Here is an 8086-nt window from a genome sequence, read left to right on the forward strand (position 1 = left end):
TCCCTGCTTAGCACATTCACAGAGCTGAGCTAACTTTTGGTTTGATTCTTGATTACAGTGTTTTACTGCTTAATTGTATCCACTTTAACGTCAGATTTGCTGTAAGCAAAAATAAGCAACAATTATCTATAAGGTATTTGCAAAAAGATGACAGAGTTAAGGAGCCTTAATTCAATATCCATCTTCAGAGGTTTATAACTGAATCCATACTTGAATTTAAATACCAAATAATCTGCTGATTATTATGCATAGTTTTCAGTCAGTGTAACAAAAACATGATGTTGCAGTCATGCTGTGAGCTCTGTAGCTAGGTTTCCTTGTTCATATTAACAGCTGTAAACACAGTCTAACTCAGCCTTGATTTAAACACAGATTTCCCATACTTTCAAGAATTCACCACATTGTGAAAGCTACAATTTCAGAACTTTTCTCACGTGCATATTGATTATGCCCAGGAACAGCCTGCAATGCTACACATGCACTTGCAGTGACCCATTTTAGAGACTCTACATTAAAAGGGCCAGTTTTTCATCTTCATTGAAAAGTAAAACCATCTTTGTGAATGTTTGTGTATAAGCTTGCCCCTGAATGTCCTAAATACAGCCTGCAACCTTCTACACAAGGTACTTTCATTTTACTGGGTCAAGGTTCTACATGTTCATCCCTCCGTTCAAAAACACAACTTGTAAAACCTCCTAAGGCCATTTAAATCAGTGAAAAATATTTTATTCAGTCAGAAACGGATTTTACTGCAAAGTTTTATATTCCTACCTTTTACTAACAGCATTGGAAAAGCTGAGCTTTTGGAAAGCGACACTGCCTGCACAAAGGACTCCTGAGCTCTCTTCTTTAAGAGTGTGGTGATAAGCAAGCTCCATTTAAGTGGAAAGTCAGGTGAAGCAAACGAAACTTGCTAGGAACATTTTGTAATATTTCTGCCTTGAGATGGGCAGGAGCATTTCGTTCTAATGGGTTCCTCTGACACAGATTAGATCTCCCAGTCTGTGAATGCTGAGCAAAGTCAACCAGCAGTGCAAAGCAATCTTGAGGGCCAGGCAGGTGGGAATCCATCCTTACTGGAGGAAAACTCCCCAGTCACACAGAGCTACTACAGCAATTTACCATCACAAGGGCTTCCATCCGCTGTGTCTTCCATGGAGAGAGAAGGTAAGGGAGAAAGAGGGGCTTATGTCTGATATTGCAGAGTCCATCAGCCCCATCAGAAGAGCTTTCGGAATCACATTGCTCTGCCACAAGCTAGGGATGTTCCTGTCAAAGTCAGTGCCATGTCTCCACCAGTAGCTTCACCACTGTTGACCAAATTTCACGATTACACATCTCCTCCCAGCAATCTATGCCTGGAGAACCTGATTTAGACTATCACAGACCATGTGCAATTTTGTCACGGTGCATATGGTCCAGGGAAATACATCTCTGGAACAGGAGGGCCAAAGTGCAAGACTGATCTCATGATCGCACTCATCTATGACCAGTGGCAAAGCCTCAGACTCCCATTCAGATCCTGTACTCGCACAGAGGTGAGCACAACACTGACCACCCACATTCCACCAGCTTTGCTCCTCCTAAGCATGAAGGGCAGGCTATGGGGTCCAAGATGGAGCTAGGTTAGGGCCAAAGATAAGTGCACAACTTAGAATCCAAGCACTTTGGTCTGCTCTGAGGCTGGTTCTGTCAGGATGCTCCCCAGAGTCTTACTGCATTTCTCATTGTCTGTTCCAGGGAGCGAGGGCTGCTGGAGAAGCACACAGTATGACTCATATAGAACTCCAGAACATCTCATGGAGAACTCTGGATCCACTCCTTTATAGACTAGCATAGGTTAAGCAACCTCCTCCTGCAGTATTTAGCTCTCATGCTAAATACTGTCTCTTCTACCCTCTCCCCTTCAATGATTTGAAGTACACTTGTCCAAAACTTCATTTTTTCCCCTGTGAAGTCACATAGGAATGAGATCTGCCAAGTGCCTAGTCTAGCCATAGTGGTGATGCTAAAATACAGCCTGGATTTTCAAAGGATACAAAAGGAGTTTATCCAGGCCACTCCACATCATCCTTTGCAAGTTATTTTTACATGTCTGAGATCTCATTCAACTTGCTTGGCTTCTCAGAGGACAATTAAAAACAGTACATAGCAGATGGGAGAGGTAAGACAAACAGAGGTTAAATGACTTGCCTGAGGCTGGTAGAGTCTAGCAGAATGGGCGACAGAAGTCCTGGGTATTAATTAGTTAATATTTGTACAATGCTAAGAAAATATATAGCCCTATATAAGTATTATTGTAAGGTGGCCTCTGCAGTTTGGAGAAGCAGAGGGCAACAGTGCACAGGCGAGTGCAAATATCCTTTCTTGTCTTGTGGCATTTCGGTCATCCTGGGGTCTGGGAGGAGCAGAGCATTCCCAGGACATATGAGAGAAGGAATGAGAAAGCACAGGGAAAGACATCCCACTCCAGCAATGCCGTTGTGCACCCCCAGGCTGCTCTATCCATGCATTAAGTCCAGGATCAGCTGTTTGTGGTTTCCATTGAGACCAGTAAATCTGTGAAGTACAATCAAATTGGGCTACATGGTCAGCTGCCTTCAGCAGAAATCCTGGAACTGAATTTGAGATATTTGGGGGTATTTACAGCAGTAAGAGGTGCAAATCTCTCTGAAGTGCCACAGGACCTACATGCCACACTGCTCTGTGCTCTACTGAAATCCCAGGAGGAAAGTCAGGCCCATCTGTATTAAAGAAGGATCTATGGGAAAGGAGGAAAGGGTCACAGTGTCAGATTTCTCCTTTTTTTTCCCACCTCTCTGGGGCATTCATCCTGCTCCCATGACTTCAGATCTGATTTCTTCAGATGCCTTTTTCAGTCCAGCTTCCCTTCACACCACCACACGTCCCAGCCTCCTGCTCTGAGCCTCCTACAGATTCCAGTATCAGCCTGAACAAAACATGCATCGGTTTTTCTCCAGGACAGCTCTCAATCTCCAGTGTTTTTGACATGATTTTGCTATGTAATTTCAAGAGTGGTGAGACTTTTTGGCCATTTCCCTTTTTTCTCTTGGCTAGAATACAAGAATATTACCTAAGTTGTGATGTACTTTCCTCTACAATTTTTAAATCATTCAGACTTCCCGTGCAGTCTACTAAAATTTTCATCCAGTTTTCATCACCTCATATCTTCATTATCAGGACCTGCAATTTCTTTTCCCATCAGTTTAGGTCAGACTTGACTGAAATGCAAAATTTCCAGCTGAAAATTCCAATGCTCGTTTTAATCCATAACAGGATGAATGGCTCAAATTTTAAAAGCACCTCCTCAGAAACACTAATATTTGAAGTTCCACATAATTAGGCAAAACTTTCCAGCATTTCTAGCTGCTAAATTCTAAATGTTGAACTTTTTTCATTTACTTGGCAGGCTTTATTTAGAGCAGGATCAATGTCAGGCTGCATTACCCTTCCATTGCAAATTCTGCTTGCTCTGTGTCAAAATCCATAGGAAAATACACTTCAGAGTCACGTGGTCTTCACTGCCTCTACTGCATGGAACAGTGGGAAGAGCATGTAGTGTACATTGAGAAATATATATGGTATAGTGTCCTGGGTTGCAGTGTATTCTATCACCATCCTCATGAGCTGTTGAAACCAGGTGGGGCAGTGTTTCCTTGCCTCCTCACCCCAGACTATCTCTCTGTTAATGGCCCATCATTGTCCTGCCGCATGACTCAGAGATAACTCCCTCCGGACCATCTTCTGTTAATGAGCCTAATCAACACTTTGCCTCATGACTCATTACCCCATTGTGAGATGCTCCACCCAGAGGGAGGAACCAAGCATCCCATCGTGGATATAATCTGGGACTCTGAACACCAGAGACAACCCTTTCCACTGGAGGACAGGAGCTACACAGCCACTACTAGACCCTCTGAAGAAGAGCAGACCCCTTTACTACAGGATCACTGCTTCAGAGGACTGCAGCCATCATTCTACCAGACTGCTACCACCACCCTGCCTAACAGGGACTCAGGTTATATCTTGACTCTATCAGTTTGAACCAGTGTTTTCTTTTAGTTTTTTTTCCCCTTTTCTTTAATTTCCCCATTAAATTGTTATTCTGAGTTGGTGCCTCCCACTGGTTTGTTTTCAAACTAGTACATATAGTGAGGGACCTCACCCAGAAAGGAACAGAGAACAGAGATTCACAGCTGCCCTACAGCTTTCAGAGGATGATCCAAAAGGATGCTTGTTTCTCTACCGTGCAGCCTGGTGTCCTGGTGTGCTAACTGCAGATTACACAACGGGAGATACATGCCCCACATCCCATTCTCTTCGCCTAAGTGATACACCATGCTTGTGTCTGAACTTTTTTAAAATGAAATGGTTTGCATCATTTTAATTTTAAAAAATAAAATCAATTCGATCAAGATAACTTTAAATGAAGCCTTTTTTTTTTGCTACAGAAAATATCCATTGCTGAGAAGCTGTGTCCTCAACTGTAAAATCATCCTGATAAAAACATTTCATAGCCTCCAGTAGAGCTGCCAGAATCATTATTTTTGGTACTGCTCTAATCTGAGCAACCTGATGCCTCTGAGTTCTTCAATTTCTTTCTTTACTGTCTAACCCTCTTCCCCATCAAACCCTTAAACTGCCTCTCTTGTCCCGCATGTCACCCACTGCAGCCTTCCTTGTGCCAGGCAACCTCCTTGTGATTCCCCAGCCCAAACCACCTGCAAAGCCATCCAAACCTCTATTCCTGGCTGAAAAACCTTTATGTTATTTAGTGGCAATTAAAGAAAAACAGAAAATTACTGCTTTCAAGAAGGTTGTCAACAGTTTCAGCCAGTATTCTGAAATGGTTGGAGAAAAAAAAGTGACAAAACATGAATATATTTTTTACTCAATTCTTACCAATATTTAAAATGTTCAACAACATTTTTGATTGCCAAAAATTGATGGATTGTTCTTTAGACTGTTTTAAAAGCATTAAGTATGCGGTTGAGTTTGTGGTTTGAAGACTTTTGGAGCTTTTCCTCATCAGAATTGTGATTTCCAATAAGAAATATAAAAATAATATGACATGCAAGCCAATAAAAACATAAACATAAAAATAAAATCTACAAAATACAGTCCTTTCAGCCAGGTCTGCTCTCCTTTTCCAAATCCCATGTCAAAACTTTGCTTCAACAGCTACAAGGAATTGGCAAACTAACAAATACCAAGGCAAGTCAGGAAGCAGTGCTTCTAAGTGACTCTGCAGTATCCCATTCTGATCGTAATTCATGAACGTGGCAAAAAAAACAGGTTGCTGAGACCCCCCAAGGTCACCCCCACAACTTCTTTTAGTTTCTTACAGTCATATGCTGTATTCTTGTTACGTGTATACCCTTGGGTCCTCTGGATTCCAAAAGCTCCTGGTGAAACATCCTCTTTTAGACAGTGGTCTCTACATTTGGCCGGTCCTATCTGACCTGCAATCAAGGAGCATCATTCTTTGATGTCAGGAAGCTCAAGCTTAGTGGCTGCAGTTGGGCTTTGATTCTGTGCTGGGCTGCACACACCCGAGGAATGCCAAGTACCCTCAATCCCATTAACTTCAGTGGGAATTAGAGAGCTCAGCTGTATTTAATATTCCACAGGGTCAGACACTGAAAACTGTATTAGCATTCTCAGTTCCCAGTAGGATGAAATTCAGCAAAGCATTTGGATTGAAATTTAACTGTAAACATGTGAACACTCCCCCTGATTTCAATATGACTATTCTCATGCTTAAAGTTAAGCATATGCCTAATTTATGTGCTCATTTTGGGCCAGAAACTACTGTTTTCAAGGGCTACACAAGTTCACAATAGACAAGCTGCTGGTCTATAATGCCGGTTGCATAATCTAGTTTTTTCTTTTTCATAAAGGCTGACACAAGATTGTCTTCTTAAAATGAAGCAGCTACTCTGAAGAAGATGGGGCATTCTGGTGAAATACTGAGTATTTCTCTAAAGTTACTAATCTACTATTATTATTGTTATTATTACTGCTATTCCTATGTGAATGGAGGAAAAGCACCTATCCCAGACTCCAAACTTTTGCTGTTCCTAAAAGAATATAAGCCACACAGCAAAGAATAACAAACTCTCTCTACATGACAGCAAACATCAGTCAAGTGACAGATAAAAATATCCCACCCTCCCCAGAGACCCTCAGCCTCTTGTACATCTGAACCCTTCCAGGGGCACTAAAAAACAGAAGCATCTTATGGAGCACTCTGAATGTCCCCACCTTTCACCACTCCAGGGGCCAAGAAAGTCTGTGGGCTTCTGAAGAAGGATGGGCTGACATCTCTCCTTTTCTGAATTAGGAGGGGGCTTCTCCGTTGAAATGGTGCTGGCCCTCAGGAGACGGTATCTTGGCTAGCTCAGGGCAAGGGACAGATGTGGCTCTCAAGCAAATTCCTTCACCCGGAGAAGCATCAGGGGATGTGGAGCCTGCTGTGATGGCTCTTCTCCTCTGAAAGCAAAATGCTCCTTCCTCTGGGAGGATACTGGGGCTCAGAAGCCAAGGGACAGAGGGGCTTCCCAGGAAATCTGTCGGCACAGAAAAAAACCCGTAACTGTGCATCACTCTGCATTTTGGGATCCATTAAGACTCCTATTATACCCTGTAGAGTGGAAGGATGCAAAACAAACCAATTCCCCACTCAGAGGCCAGGAGGAAGGGAAGATCTTTTGGGGCTCATTTTTCACCCAGACGTCTCAAGTGTAAGCAGCTCACGGCACTGGAGCCACGTGCTGAGAAGCCATGGGAAGCAGCACAGAGGAGGAAAAAGCAGTGTATGGTTCTCACTCCTCCACTGTGCAAACTGGGACCAAGCCAGGACTTGCTGATGTGCCTCCAGGCCAGCTCCAGAGGTTCATCCTGAAGCTGCCTCCCCTGGACTTTCTTTCCCCCTTTAGCACCAGGTTCTCACTCTGGTTTGCTATATCAAACTCTGGCTTCTCCATAACTCCACGATCTATGAGCCTTACAATGCAATTAACTGGCTGCTGCAAAGGCACCATAAAGGCAGAACAAGGACCAAGATGGGACAACTGCACGTGGGCATAAGCCCAGAACCTGCTATTCTCAGTCTGTATCTCCCTTTTTTGACATCTTTCACAATGATTTAATCACACAGTTTTTGGCACATGTGCAGCTACTGGACTGACAAGATGGCTTGTTGTGGTATTTTCTTGGGTGAGGCTGACTGGGAAATGTCCCCCACCTTTGCTTCAGGCTCTTGTAGAAGAATTATAAAATCAAAGCAACAGCATAGCCAAAATCCATAATGCCAAACAAATCTCTCTTGGCACCCTAACAGAGAAAGAACACTCACTGTGGAGGAGCCTTGGGCATGAGATGCAGCATTGGCAAGACACCGGGAAAAGGAATGACCTGGACTGGTGGGCAAGGCAAAAGTGCTGACACTTAACATCCTCCTCTTCCATCGTGAATGGCTCTGGTGGCCGGGGCTGATGGCAGGGGCTCCCAAACAGTGGAACACATTCTTCACGAGTGTTCAGTTTATCTCACAGAGATGTTTCCTGAGCACCTCCATGTCCCACTGTGTGTGCACCCAGTCCAGCACGGGTGGTACAGCTGAGAGTGGCTGCACTTGCTGCGGGTGGCTGTGCCTGCCTGAGAGCCCGCTGTCCCAGCTGCCAGGGACAATCACAAGGGTGGTGAGAAGATCTGCGGCATTCTCCTGCGTTGACAGAAAGGCAGCGCTGGGGAAGGTTCTGGACACTCACCCCAACGCTGTGGAAACAGATGAGCAACAAACGGAGCCGGGACTTACACACTTTGTAAATACGTGCTGGTGCCTTCATTTTGCTCCAACATGTCCAAGGGCCTTCCAAAGACCTGCATTCTCATTGCTGCTCTTGCACGAGCGCCCGCCCTGGGATCTTTCCCCGACAGCTGCCGCCGAGGGCTGCCGTGCTGCACATGGGCCGCTCCAAACGCGGCGTCACCGCAGCCCCGGGGCAGTGCGGGACCCCCGCACACGCACCCCGCTCCGCACGCGCACCCCGCCCCGCACGGA

General features: G+C 44.6%; 1 long non-coding RNA gene across 1 annotated transcript in view; it reads right to left on the reverse strand.

The window, feature by feature from the left end:
* LOC108448800 overlaps positions 1–8047 on the reverse strand; it is a 12714-nt gene extending 4667 nt beyond the window's left edge. The window contains exons 1-3 of the long non-coding RNA XR_001864827.1: positions 7841–8047; positions 7379–7747; positions 6286–6590 (exon numbers count right to left, since the gene is read on the reverse strand). This is a non-coding gene — a long non-coding RNA (uncharacterized LOC108448800). The remainder of the gene's footprint in view (positions 1–6285; positions 6591–7378; positions 7748–7840) is intronic.
* Between the last annotated feature and the right edge of the window lie 39 nt (positions 8048–8086).

Source organism: Corvus brachyrhynchos, unplaced genomic scaffold (assembly GCF_000691975.1).
Source record: "Corvus brachyrhynchos isolate BGI_N302 unplaced genomic scaffold, ASM69197v1 scaffold87, whole genome shotgun sequence".
NCBI classification, from domain to species: Eukaryota; Metazoa; Chordata; class Aves; order Passeriformes; family Corvidae; genus Corvus; species Corvus brachyrhynchos.